Here is a 15,029-nt window from a genome sequence, read left to right on the forward strand (position 1 = left end):
TAATAGAGAACCGGACCAAAGCATTAACACATAGTGAATACATGAACTCCTCAAACTACGGTCATCACCGAGAAGTATCCCGATTATTGTCACTTCAGGGTTGTCGGATCATAACACATAATAGGTGACTATAGACTTGCAAGATAGGATCAAGAACTCACATATATTCATGAAAACATAATAGGTTCATATCTGAAATCATGGCACTCGGGCCCTAGTGATAAGCATTAAGCATAGCAAAGTCATAGCAACATCAGTCTTAGAACATAATGGATACTAGGGATGAAACCCTAACAAAACTAACTCGATTACATGGTAAATCTCATCCAACCCATCACCGTCCAGCAAGTCTACGATGGAATTACTCACGCACGGCGGTGAGCATCATGAAATTGGTGATGGAGGATGGTTGATGATGACGAGGCGACGAATCCCCCTCTCTGGAGCCCCAAACGGACTCCAGATCAGCCCTCCCGAGAGGTTTTAGGGCTTGGCGGCGGCTCCGTATCGTAAAACGCGATGAAACTTCCTCTCTGATTTTTCTCTCCACGAAACGGAATATATGGAGTTGGAGTTGAGGTCGGTGAAGCAGCACGGGGCCCACGAGACAGGGGGCGCGCCCTATAGGGGGGGCGCCCCCCACCCTCGTGTATAGGGTGTGGGCCTCTTGGCCTTCATCTTTTGCCAGTAGTTTTTATATTTTCCGAAACTTATCTCCGTGGATTTTCAGGTCATTCCGAGAACTTTTGCTTCTGCACAAAAATAACACCATGGCAGTTCTACTGAAAACAACGTCAGTCGGGGTTAGTTTCATTCAAATCATGCAAGTTAGAGTCCAAAACAGGGGCAAAAGTGTTTGGAAAAGTAGATACGTTGGAGACGTATCAGGTGTGATTTGCAGGTTTTTCGGGGGTGCCATGAATCTAACATAATCTGTCTAGAATCTTATTTAGGCTGGACGGTCCATCTCTGCTGCCTTTAAATGTCTTTTTCCGTTGACCGGGTCGGGAGCCCCTGAATCCGGCGTTAACCGTCGTTTTATCTGGACTCTCTTCATTGTTTCGATGCTTGTTTTCATTGCTCGCGGCTTCCCATTGCCATCCCTGATTTTGGATGTGTCTGGGTCGCTCGTGCCGCTTCGGGCCAACCAGCTGTCCTCGCCCGCGCAGAAGCAGGTCATGAGGCTTGTAAGGGCTGCCATTGTCCTTGGCTTTTCTTGGCCGAGGTGTCTGGCGAGCCATTCATCTCGGATACTATGCTTCAAGGCCGCTAAGGCTTCGGCATCCAGGCAGTCGACGATTTGATTCTTTTTAGTAAGAAATCTGTTCCAAAGCTTACAGGCTGACTCTTCGGGTTGTTGGATTATGTGACTTAAATCGTCTGCATCCGGAGGTCGGACATAAGTCCCTTGAAAATTGGCCCTGAAAGCATCCTCAAGTTCCTCCCAACTTCTAATTGAGTTTTCGGGGAGGCTTTTCAACCAATGCCGAGCTGGCCCTTTCAACTTGAGGGCCAGATATTTAATGGCGTGGAGATCATCGCCGCGAGCCATGTGGATATGAAGGATAAAGTCCTCAATCCAGACCCCAGGGTCTGTCGTTCCATCGTATGCCTCTATATTCACGGGTTTGAATCCCTCTGGAAATGCATGATCCAGCACTTCATCGGTGAAGCACAGGGGGTGTGCGACACTCCTATATGTGGATGTGTCGTGGCATGCTGTTGACGGCTGTTGTGCTCGGTGTTGATTCCGATCTGGTATTCGATCAATATGATCGTTTTGGCGGCTGTGATCCTGTGCCGGATCGTGCTTTCTGGATCCATAGATGGACCTGGTCGCACTGGCTTTTTTGTCCAGGAGCTCACGTAAATCGTGTGCTGACTTGTGTGTGTCATCATTAGCCGCCCTGTCGCGGCCACGGGGTGGTCGGTCTGGTTGATCGGCCGTATTGTTTTTCGGCATAATGGGTTCTATGGCCTCATCGTCGAATTCGGACAGCAGCTTGCGCTTTGGGTAGCTCTTTGTGTGGCGATCGTCGCCATATTTTTCTTCAGTGTCGAGCACTTTGTTCCATCTGCGGTTGAGCGTATCCTGCGCGGCCTTAAGCCTTTGCTTCTGCTTCTTCAAGCTCCTCGCGGTGGCAATAAGCCTTCTATGGAGGTTCTCTTATTCCAAGTGTTTTTCCGGGATGATGAGTGCATCATTGTCCGGACTGTCCTCCTCTCCGGAGATAGGTTGATGAGTTTTACCTTCGGGGTCGCCGTCATCGGACATCGGCTCCGGACTATGTTCAGCGTCCCCTGGCTCATCCTGCTCCATCGCTGGGTCCCTAGGATCGTCGGTTCCTTTGCAGTCGACCGGGGTGTTATTTTTTCTTGCGCTGTTATCGCTGTGGCGGCGCTTGCGTCGTCTCTTTGGTTTCTGCACGAGGGGATTATCCTCCGCTGCATCCCTTTTGTCGTTGTTGTTTTCCTTGGGTGTATCCACCATGTATATATCATATGATGAGGTGGCTGTCCAGCGCCCCGTGGGCGGTGGTTCCCGTTCATCTCCAGCATCGTCGTCCATACCGTCGATGTCTTCGGAGTTGAAGTCAAGCACGTCGGTTAAATCATCGACATTGGCTATTAAGTGGGTGGTGGGTGGGGAATGAATTTCTTCATCGTCCGCTTCCCACTCAAGCCAGACATAGTTCGGCCAAGAGTCTCCTGATAGAGAGAGAGAGACCTTAATGAACTTACGTCTCCCAGGGGTGAGTGCTGAAAGATATCCGCGAAGGTAAACTCCATGATCGGTGCCCAATCAGATTCGATATGCATGGAAGTACGCGGTTCGGAACCCATGGCCGGAAACGAGTCCGAGGGTCCGATGACACAGATCTCTTTGGAGGCGAAGTCTGTGTTCGGCTCCAGCGCCAATGAATATGCAGCCTCCGTGACGGGGTCCATCCACCCGTCCTTGGATGGCGCGATCTGCTCCAGATTGAAGGACGGGGCAGCTGCAGGTGCGATATCCTGAACACCGTCCGATGGCAGATCTAAGTCGTGCCCATCGTGATTTTTCGGCACTCCTGACATGGGCTCGAATCCGTCGAAGATCAAGTCTCCGCGGATGTCGGCGGTGTAGTTCAAGTTTCCAAACCTGACCTGAGGGTCAGGGGCGTAGCTATCGATCTGCTCCAGATGGCCAAGCGAGTTGGCCCGCAGTACAAAGCCGCCGAATACGAAGATCTGTCTTGGGAGAAAAACCTCACCCTGGACCGCATCGTTGCTGATGATTGAAGGGGCCATCAAGCCTTTTTGTGATGACATAGTGGAACTCTCAATGAAAGCACCAATGTCGGTGTCAAAACCGGCGGATCTCGGGTAGGGGGTCCCGAACTGTGCGTCTAAGGCTAATGGTAATAGGAGGCGGGGGACACGATATTTACCCAGGTTTGGACCCTCTCGATGGAGGTAATACCCTACTTCCTGCTTGATTGATCTTGATGATATGAGTACTACAAGAGTTGATCTACCATGAGATCGTCGAGGCTAAACCCTAGAAGCTAGCCTATGATTATGATTGTTGTTCTTAGTCCTACGGACTAAACCCTCCGGTTTATATAGACACCGGAGGGGGCTAGGGTTACACATTGTCAGTTACAGAGAAGGAGATCTACACATCCGAATTGCCAAGCTTGCCTTCCACGCAAAGGAGATTCCCATCCGGACACGGGACGAAGTCTTCAATCTTGTATCTTCATAGTCCAACAATCCGGCATAAGCATATAGTCCGGCTGTCCGAGGACCTCCTAATCTAGGACTCCTCACCAACGCCGGACTGTATCCAAGCTCCAATGCCAGACTGTATCCAAGGTGTCATAGATGACCTTGGCTTGAGGAAGTTTAAAGGAGGTTAGGCGAGCTTAATGCTGGAAATGCCCTCTATGGAGCCAGCCACTGGCGCCCGAGCTTTATGACGGACTGCTTCCAAGGTGCTGCACCACCCCTGATTGCGGGCTGATTTTTTGATTGGTGCAATTTATTCTCTGCTGAGATATATAGCTAGTAGCCCTCAAGGTGTGTGTGTCGGTCTAAAACCAGAGATGCACCTGAAGGAAAACATGAACCCGCTAATCCTAGTAGCCTTTGAGACTCAGGTCGATGTGCAAAATCGGCCTGAGGATCAACTCCTAGCTCGGCAGCATACATAGGAATAGAAACACGGTGTAATATACTAGAGATAATAGTGATCGGTGAACGGGCCCTTGAGAGAGGGTCTTGAGAAGTTGTCGTAATATATTAGCTTGATGCCGGATAGGTCCATATGGTACCTATTGTTTTCCGAAGACGCGTTTGCGCATAGTTTGGTCAAGCCAAACCCTAAGCACTTTGAATTTTCTACATTGAACAGGCAATGCAGTAGCCCCCGAGACACTGGTCGGGTGGCAACACCACATCAGGGGATCGATGTGCCCCTTTAGTATTTATAAATAATGAACGCCAAGCCCAGTAGCCCCCGAGCCTTGATGCGGGCACGGGTGGCCGAATTAAGGATCGATATCCATAGTAAAATCACAAATTATGTGTAATGACTCTATGTATCCAAGTACTTTACATCATTAATGCTCGGATCCGCAATGTACAAAACTTTGTTGACCGACCATCAGCTTCAACCTCTTCGGCTAGTAGCCGAGGAGTGTTTTCCTACTTTATAAAGCCGTTATAAGGGCAAAGATTTATGGAAAACAAGGCAATCCGGCCATACGGTTTTATAAACAAAGGTACACGGAGAGATATGTTATATTACGTAATGTAAAAAACATCTTTCAAGGAAAATAGTCCCGCTATCGGTTCCTTTCTTTGGGTCGTAATGCTTATCATGATCATGAAACCTCACCTCCTGTCAATGTGGGAGGAAAATATTGAGGATTTAGTTCGGGGAAAGTTCCCGAACTCTATTTTATTAATAAACCACAATTTTCACTTCCGTCGTTGCCGACCAATGTGATCCTTTAAGATTGCTAGCTTTCGGCTTCACCCAATCAGAGGTACTTACTCGGTTGACCCGGTAGTAACAATCACAGAGGTGCTCCCTTTACCACCTAGCCGAACAATCGGGAACGTAGGGGTAAGCACAGGAGCCAGGCAACCCAGCTTGGCCAAAATCTTAAGTCAAATTGGTGCATATTTATGGCTTTATAATGATGATTATGGAAGGCATCCCTTGTATATTAAATACAAATGCCGATGATATGTTTATTTTGACTCCGTTGCGACTGTTTATCAGTTGAAAGTGGCCCATCGTCGGCTTCGACTCCTTTGTAGATACTACACAGAGTTTTTTCCGCAATAACAAGACAACCCTTAGCCGACGTCTCGGTGCCCGAAGGCGGTTGTGTTAGCGGAAACGAGGCAATCAGATATGCGGACTTTATAACTTTCACTTAGTCATAGGAGCTTTAAATTGGGGAAGCTAGCTATGAGCCCCCGGTTAGTGTTCGGCGACAGCCGAGGTCAAGACGTAAACACTTCGGCCAATGTTATGAACGGCCCGTCATTTAACACAGTCATCAGATTGCTGACCAGTTTACGCTTATTGTGACATTTAGTTTTCGGCTTTCTCCACTGAGGTGCTTAACCATCCGAGCTGGAAGCACAATCACAGTGGTTCTCCCTTTGCACACCTAGCCGAACAAAGCGGAACGTAGGAGGCAAGCACAGGAGCCGGGCAACCCAACTATTGACCGAAGACACAATTTGAAACCGATGCATATATAGTAATATCCGAGAATGTTTTTGCCGAATCCCTAAAGGTGTCCGGCGTTGCACTGTGAGACTTGTGCTGGAAACACACAAATAGTTTAAAAGTGCCATAAGCTTGGAAAACCAAAAAACGTCAGTAAAAACTTGACGCCCGAACAAGATCAAGTGTTCGGTGCCAATCCGAAAATTGGAAAAAAAATTGTGCTTCTGTCATGCTTTAACATGACACATCCAATCTCAAGACTTCACGCGGGTCAGCCCTTTGCAACGACCAAGAAGAAAACACATTTACTATAAAACAACTCATATAAATTTTAAGAGCCCCCAAGTTACTTGGGTAAAAGAATTTTATTTATAATGATTGTATGTACCAAAGTACTTATATCATATCTGTGTTCAGCCGAACTTTGAACGCGTCTTAACCGACCGTCGGCTTCTCCCTCTTCGGTCAAGGACCGAAAAGTGTTATGTACTCCACCTATCGAGAATATCGACAATGTTTTCGATAACCAGGCAATCAAGCCATAAGGCTATAATAGACAAAGCGCGCTCAAGAAACTTATGCTGTATTACTAACGAAGTGTAAGAAGCATCTTCGAAGAAAATAGTACCTCCACCGATACCTTTCTTTGGTTGCTCATTGTTACTATGAGACTTGTGCAATAGATTTTTTGTACTCATGAGTTCCGTTGTGTGCCGACCATGATTGAAAACAATAAGAGCGCTAGCTTTCGGCTTCACCCAGTCTGAGGTCAGAGCTTGGATGACCCGGTCGTGATAATCACAGAGGTGCTCCCTTTACTCCCTAGCCGAACAATCGGGAACGTAGGGGTAAGCACAGGAGCCAGGCAACCCAGCTTGCGGAATACTTAAGTCAATATGATGCATATTGTGGCGTAATACACGAACAAGGAACGAAGCCGTACAAGTATAATCATATGCAAGAGAAAAAACTTCGTAAAGGAAGCCCCCAAATAAACGGGGTATTTGAATTTGTGTGTCACAAACAAAGTTATGACAAGGAATTTTCTCACAAACAACTTTTTACCAAAAAGTATAAGGCTTGGTCGAACCAAACGAAATTTAAAACTGAAAGTTTTTTAGCATGAAAGCGACTTAGCTAGCTAATGTGTTCGGCATGGATGACGCGGTCCGAGCTTGATGCGGGACAAGGTTCCAGCCTCTCAGGCTGGTCCCTAGGTGGCTGGGAAGAGAGTTTGGCACTGCGAGAAGATGAAGCCCCCAGTCCAGCCGCGGTAATGGAGCAGGTCGGTGCGCCAAGGCGACAACACAATTCGGTCGACGGAGGCGACAACGCGGCTCAGTCTGAGTCAATTGGCTGCACAGACAAGATAATGCAAACCAAAGGTAATGACAAATAAAAATAATAATGTATATTTTAAAAAATCTTCTACTTATTTAATACAAGTGAAGTAAATAATGAAAGAGATATGGCCTGAGCGTCGAGGTCAATGTTTATGCAGGGCATCGGCGTGATGTGGTAAAGGCGTGGCAAAGCCCGAATTCACAGGTCGGTTCGAGTTCCGGATACGGCATTCGCCAAAATATGTGCGGAAACTGTCCGAACCACCACGCGACCGTTGTTGATGCGGCCACCATTTGATAGACCTATGTATAGATGATGGAACAAAGCAGAGTAATAATTCCTTGGAAAAAATAAATCCAAACAAGCACAAATTGCTAGGATTAATAGCACCTGGTTTATTAGTTGTAGCGTTCTGAAGAAAGGTTACTCCCAAAATTGGGACTCGATCCGCACACCCATTGCCTGGTGGGTGATAAACCGAAGGCATGGCGATGTTGGCAAAGGTTGGCTAGCCGAGGCAAAGCCTGTGGTCAAGCTAACGTGATGAAGCTGGTCGGCTGGTGACGCCGAGGTCTCCGAAGTAAGTTGACAAAGAGATGGCAAAGCCCTCGGCCTAGCCGAGGTGACGGAGCAGGTCGATAAGGAGATGTTGTAGCTGCCAAGTCAGCCGAGGTGTTGAAGTAGTTCGGCGTGATGGACATCGGCTCGATGAAGCAACGGTTCGGCCATGCCAATGTGAGTCGTAACTTGTGACGTGGTCAATGTTGGCTTGATGAAGTGACCGCGCGGCGATGCCGGTGTGCCCACTCTGTGTAATCCATGGGGCGGCGATGTTGCTGACAATTTATCCTTCACGATGCCGAACTATTGTTTGGCTGGCCGAGATGATTATCTGAAGAAGTTGAGCTCGGCTCAACAAAGCGACGACGTGTCTAGCGCAGGTCGCCGTCGTGGAGTGATGTTGTCGGGCTGGTTTGACACCGGCGCGACGGTGAAGTTCGTATTGTAAAAATACTTTTAATACTAGTGGGATGTGTTTGAGAATAAAACACTATACCCCATACGAAAACTTCCTTCAAAAGGATGTCCGAAATCCCGTTCATAAAGAAGATGAACTCGGGTCGGATTCGTTCTCGCGCAGAAAAACAAATCCAAAAAGTGATGCACTAATCGGAAGGTTCCCAGAGTTTGGACGGTCGGATCGAGCTGAATTTTTGACAGGTGGTAGATATAGGAATTCTGCAGTCGATCAACGGTTGGATCTTCGAAAGGACGTCCGAGCTAGATGCTGGACACCATGCTCCATACTCATCCGGATTCTCGTCCAGTTTCAACAGGGCTCTGGTATATCGGAGATTACCGGAGATTCCTCCATCGGAACTCGAAGAAATTTTGTAGGGTTGTTGTAGACTTAATTCCGCATAATTCCACCGAAGCAATTGTTTAAGCGACACTCAAGGAGGCGGTGGCGGTGGATACGAGTTTGCTGTCCAGAAAAAGAGCATGGTCGCCCGAGGGCAATGTTGACGTTGAGCCCCCGGGCTCCATGGATGATTCCTCCATGATCTTGATAGAGATCGGAGTTGATGTTGATGCAGGCCCTCATCCGAACATGACGATCGGAGTTAGAGCGCTGATACGTACATTTTGCATCATGCTTTTATATCAATATTTATTGCATTATTGACTGTCATTACACATTATATCTCCATACTTAAGGCTATTCGCTCTTATTTTACAAGGTTTACCATGAAGAGGGGGAATGCCGGCAGCTGGAATTCTGGCTAGAAAAGGAGCAAACATTGGAAACCTATTCTGCACTACTCCAAAAGTCCTGAAACTCCACGAAACCTGTTTTTGGATTTATTAAGAATTATTGAGCGAAAGAAATACATCAGGGGGCCCACACCCTGTCCAGGAGGGTGGGGGCGCCCCCCCTTACGGGGCGCGCCCCCTGTCTCCTGGGCCCCCTGGTGGCACTCCGGTGTCCATCTTCCACTATATGAAGGCTTTTACCCTGGAAAAAATCATGGGCAAGCTTACGGGACGAAACTCCGCCGCCACGAGGCGGAATCTTGGCGGAACCAATCTAGGGCTCTGGTAGAGCTGTTCTGCCGGGGACACTTCCCTCTGGGAGTGGGAAATCATCACCAACGTCATTACCAACGATCCTCTCATCGGGAGGGGGTCAATCTCCATCAACATCTTCACCAGCACCATCTCCTCTCAAACCTTAGTTCATCTCTTGTATCCAATCTTGTATCCAAAACCATAAATTGATACCCGTGGGTTGCTAGTAGTGTTGATTACTCCTTGTAGTTGATGCTTATTGGTTTACTTGGTGGAAGATCATATGTTCAGATCCTTAATGCATATTATTACACCTCTGATTATGAACATGAATATGCTTTGTGAGTAGTTACGTTTGTTCCTGAGGACATGAGTGAAGTCTTGCTATTAGTAGTCATGTGGATTTGGTATTCGTTTGATATTTTGATGAGATGTATGTTGTCTTCTCCTCTAGTGGTGTCATGTGAACGTCAACTACATGACACTTCGCCATTATTGGGCCTAGAGGAGGGCATAGGGAAGTAATAATAGATGATGGGTTGTTAGAGTGACAGAAGCTTAAACCCTAGTTTATGCGTTGCTTCGTTAGGGACTGATTTGGATCCACATGTTTCATGCTATGGTTAGGTTTACCTTAATACTTTTGTTGTAGTTACAAATGCTTGAAATAGGGGTTAATCATAAGTGGGATGCTTGTCCAAGTAAGGGCAGTACCCAAGCACCGGTCCACCCAAATATCAAATTATCAAAGTACCGAACGCGAATCATATGAGCGTGATGAAAACTAGCTTGACGATAATTCCCATGTGTCCTCGGGAGCTCCTTTATCATTATGAGAAATTGTCCAGGCTTATCCTCTGCTATATAGAGGATTGGGCCACCTTGCTGCACTTTATTTACTTTGTTTACTTGTTACTCGTTACTATTTATCTTATCACAAAACTATCTATCATCTACAATTTAAGTGGTTGCAGAAAACCTTACTGAAAACCGCTTATCATTTCCTTCTGCTCCTTGTTGGGTTCGGCACTCTTACTTATCGAAAGGACTACGATAGATCCCCTACACTTGTGGGTCATCAAGACTCTTTTCTGGTGCCGTTACCGGGGAGTGTATCGCTTTTGGTGAGTGGAACTTGGTAAGGAAATATTTATATAGTGTGTTGAAATTTTTTGTTACTTGTAAGTATGGAAACTAATCCTTTGAGGGGCTTGTTTGGGGCATCTTCGCCCCAACCAAAAGAGCAAAGAGTTGCTCCTCAACCTACTGAACTTTATGAAAACATTTATTTTGAGATTCCTTCGGGTATGATAGAGAAACTGCTAGCTAATCCATTTGCAGGAGATGGAACGTTGCATCCCGATTTATACCTTATCTTTGTGGATGAAGTTTGTGGATTATTTAAGCTTGCATGTATCCCTGATGATGTTGTCAAAAGGAAGGTCTTCCCTTTATCTTTGAAGGGAGATGCATTGACATGGTTTAGGCTATGTGATGATACGTGATCTTGGAATTATAAGCGATTGAAGCTGGAATTTCACCAGAAGTTCTATCCTATGCATCTTGTTCATCGTGATCGTAATTACATATATAATTTCTGGCCTCGCGAAGGAGAAAGCATCGCTCAAGCTTGGGGGAGGCTTAAGTCAATGTTATATTCATGCCCCAATCATGAGCTCTCTCGGGAAATGATTATTCAAAAAATTTATGCTCGGCTTTCTCTTGATAATCGCAACCTGCTTGATACTTCCTGTGCTGGTTCTTATATGCTGAAGACTATTGATTTCAAATGGGACTTATTGGAAAGAATTAAAAGCAACTCTAAAGATTGGGGTTCCGACGATGGTAAGGAGTCAGGTATGACACCTAAGTTCGATTGTGTTAAATCTTTTATGGATACCGATGTTTTTGGTGGATTTAGCGCTAAGTATGGACTTGACTCTAAGATAGTAGCTTCTTTCTGTGAATCTTTTGCTACTCACGTTGATCTCCCTAAAGAGAAGTGGTTTAAATATAATCCTCCTGTTGAAGTTAAAGTAGTTGCACCTATTACAGTTGAAGAAAAGACTATCACTTATAGTGATCCTATTGTTCCTACTACTTATGTTGAGAAACCACCTTTTCCTGTTAGGATAAAGGATCATGCTAAAACTTCGACTGTTGTTCGTAAGAGTAATACTAGGACTTATACACCTCCTGAGAAAATTAATGTTGAACCTAGTATTGCTATAGTTAAAGATCTCTTGGATGATGATTTAGATGGGCATGTTATTTATTTCTGTGGTGAGACTGCTAATATTGCTAGGCCAGATACTAAGACGCGTAGACCTGTCGTAGGCATGCCTGTTATTTCTGTTAAAATAGGAGAACATTGTTATCATGGCTTATGTGATATGGGTGCTAGTGCTAGCGCTATACCTTATGATTTATATAAAGAAATTATGCACGACATTGCACCCGTTGAATTAGAAGACATTGATGTTACTATTAAGCTTGCTAATAGGGATACCATTAAACCTGTTGGGATTGTTAGAGATGTTGAAGTTTTGTGTGGGAAGGTTAAATACCCTGCTGATTTTCTTGTTCTTGGTTCTCCACAAGATGCCTTTTGTCCCTTTATATTTGGTAGACCCTTCTTGAACACTATTAAAGCTACGATTGATTGCAAAAAGGATGTTGTTACGATTGGCTTAGATGATATGACTCATGAGTTTAATTTTGCTAAATTTCGTAGACAACCCCGTGATAAAGAATTATCTAGTAAAGATGAAATAATTGGTCTTGCTTCTATTGCCGTGCCTCCTACTGATCTGTTAGAATAATATTTGCTAGACCATGAAAATGATATGTTTATGAAAGAAAGAAGGGAAATAGATGAATTATTCGTTAAACAAGAACCTATTTTGAAACATAACCTTCCCGTTGAAATTCTTGGGGATCCCCCACCACCCAAGGGTGATCCCGTGTTTGAACTCAAACCTCTACCTGATAATCTTAAGTATGCTTATCTCGATGAAAAGAAAATATATCCTGTTATTATTAGTGCTAACCTTTCAGAGCAAGAAGAAGAAAGATTATTGAAAACTCTGAAGAAGCATCGAGCTGCTATTGGATATACTCTGGATGATCTTAAGGGCGTTAGTCCCACGTTACGCCAACATAAAATTAAATTGGAGGACGATGCCAAACTAGTTAGAGATCCTCAACGACGACTAAATCCTAAAATAAAAGAAGTGGTAAGAAAGGAGATACTAAAGCTCCTTGAGGCAGGTATAATTTATCCCGTTGCTGATAGTGATTGGGTAAGCCCTGTCTATTGTGTCCCTAAAAAGGGAGGTATTACTGTTGTTCCTAATGATAAAGATGAATTGATCCCGCAAAGAATTATTACAGGTTATAGGATGGTAATTGATTTTTGTAAACTAAATAAAGCTACTAAGAAAGATCATTACCCTTTACCTTTCATTGATCAAATGCTAGAAAGACTGTCCAAACACACACATTTCTGCTTTCTAGATGGTTATTCTAGTTTCTCTCAAATACCTGTCTCAGCGGGAGATCAAGCAAAAACTACTTTTACTTGCCCTTTCGGTACTTTCGCTTATAGAAGTATGCCTTTTGGTTTAAGTAATGCACCTGCTACCTTTCAAAGATGCATGATGGCTATATTCTCTGATTTTTGTGAAAAGATTTGCGAGGTATTCATCGATGACTTCTCTGTTTATGGATCCTCCTTTGATAATTGTTTTGAGCAACCTTGATCGAGTTTTGCAGAGATGCGAAGACACTAGTCTCATCCTAAATTAGGAAAAGTGTCACTTTATGGTTAATGAAGGCATTGTCTTGGGGCATAAGATTTCCGAGAGAGGTATTGAAGTTGATAAATCTAAAGTTGATGCTATTGAAAAGATGCCATGTCGCAAGGACATAAAAGGTATAAGAAGTTTCCTTGGTCATGCCGGTTTTTATAGGAGGTTCATTAAGGACTTTTCTAAGATCTCTAGGCCTTTGACTAATTTATTGCAAAAAGATATTCCTTTCGTCTTTGATGATGATTGTGTAGAAGCATTTGAAATACTTAAGAAAGCTTTGATCACTGCACCTGTTGTTCAGCCACCTGATTGGAATCTACCTTTTGAAATTATGTGTGATGCTAGTGATTATGCTGTAGGGGTTGTTCTAGGGCAAAGAGTCGATAAGAAATTGAATGTTATCCAGTATGCTAGTAAGACTCTTGATATATCCCAAAGAAATTATGCTACTACTGAAAAAGAATTCTTAGCAGTTGTGTTTGCATGTGATAAGTTTAGACCTTATATTGTTGATTCCAAAGTTACTATTCACACTGATCATGCTGCTATTAAATATCTTATGGAAAAGAAAGATGCTAAGCCTAGACTCATTAGATGGGTCCTCCTGCTCCAAGAGTTTGATTTGCACATTATTGATAGAAAGGGAGCTGAGAACCCCATTGCAGATAACTTGTCTAGGTTAGAGAATGTTCTTGCTGACCCACTGCCTATTGATGATAGCTTTCCTGATGAACAATTAGCGGTCATTAATGCTTCTTGCACTGCTCCATGGTATGCTGATTATGCTAATTATATTGTTGCTAAATTTATACCACCTAGTTTCATATACCAGCAAAAGAAAAAGTTCTTTTATGATTCAAGGCATTACTTTTGGGATGACCCACACCTTTATAAAGGAGTAGATGGTGTTATTAGACGTTGTGTACCTGAGCATGAACAGGAACAGATCCTATGCAAGTGTCACTCTGAATCATATGGAGGACACCACGCTGGAGATAGAACTGCACATAAGGTACTACAATCTGGTTTTTATTGGCCTACTCTCTTCAAAGATGCTCGTAAGTTTGTCTTATCTTGTGATGAATGTCAAAGAATTGGTAATATTAGTAGACATCAAGAAATGCCTATGAATTATTCTCTTGTTATTGAACCGTTTGATGTTTGGGGCTTTGATTATATGGGACCTTTTCCTGCCTCTAATGGTTATACAAATATTTTAGTTGCTGTTGATTACGTTACTAAGTGGGTAGAAGCTATTCCAACTAGTACTGCTGATCATAACACTTCTATTAAAATGCTTAAAGAAGTTATTTTTCTGAGGTTTGGAGTCCCTAGATATCTTATGACTGATGGTGGTTCACATTTTATTCATGGTGCTTTCCGTAAGATGCTTGCTAAGTATGATGTCAATCATAGAATTGCATCTCCTTATCATCCGTAGTCTAGTGGTCAAGTAGAGTTGAGCAATAGAGAGCTCAAATTAATTTTGCAAAAGACTGTTAATAGATCTAGAAAGAATTGGTCCAAAAAACTTGATGCATTATGGGCCTATAGAACTGCATACAAAAATCCTATGGGTATGTCTCCGTATAAGATGGTTTATGGAAAAACATGTCATTTACCTCTTGAACTTGAACAAAAGCATATTGGGCTATTAAAGAGCTCAATTATGACTTCAAACTTGCCGGTGAGAAGAGGTTGTTTGATATTAGCTCACTTGATGAATGGAGAACCCAAGCTTATGAGAATGCCAAGCTATTCAAAGAAAAAGTCAAACGTTGGCATGATAAAAGGATACAAAAGCATGAATTTAACGTAGGTGATTATGTGTTATTATTCAACTCTCGTTTATGATTTTTTGCAGGAAAGCTTCTCTCTAAATGGGAAGGCCCCTTCGTTATCGAGGAGGTCTATCGTTCTGGTGCGATAAAGATCAACAACTTCGAAGGCACTAGTCCAAGGGTGGTAAACGGTCAAAGAATTAAACATTATATTTCAGGTAATCATATTAATGTTGAAATTAATATTATTGAAACCGTAACCCCGAAGGAATACATAAGGGACACTTTCCA

This window comes from Triticum aestivum, chromosome 7B (assembly GCF_018294505.1).
Source record: "Triticum aestivum cultivar Chinese Spring chromosome 7B, IWGSC CS RefSeq v2.1, whole genome shotgun sequence".
In the NCBI taxonomy this organism is placed as follows: domain Eukaryota; kingdom Viridiplantae; phylum Streptophyta; class Magnoliopsida; order Poales; family Poaceae; genus Triticum; species Triticum aestivum.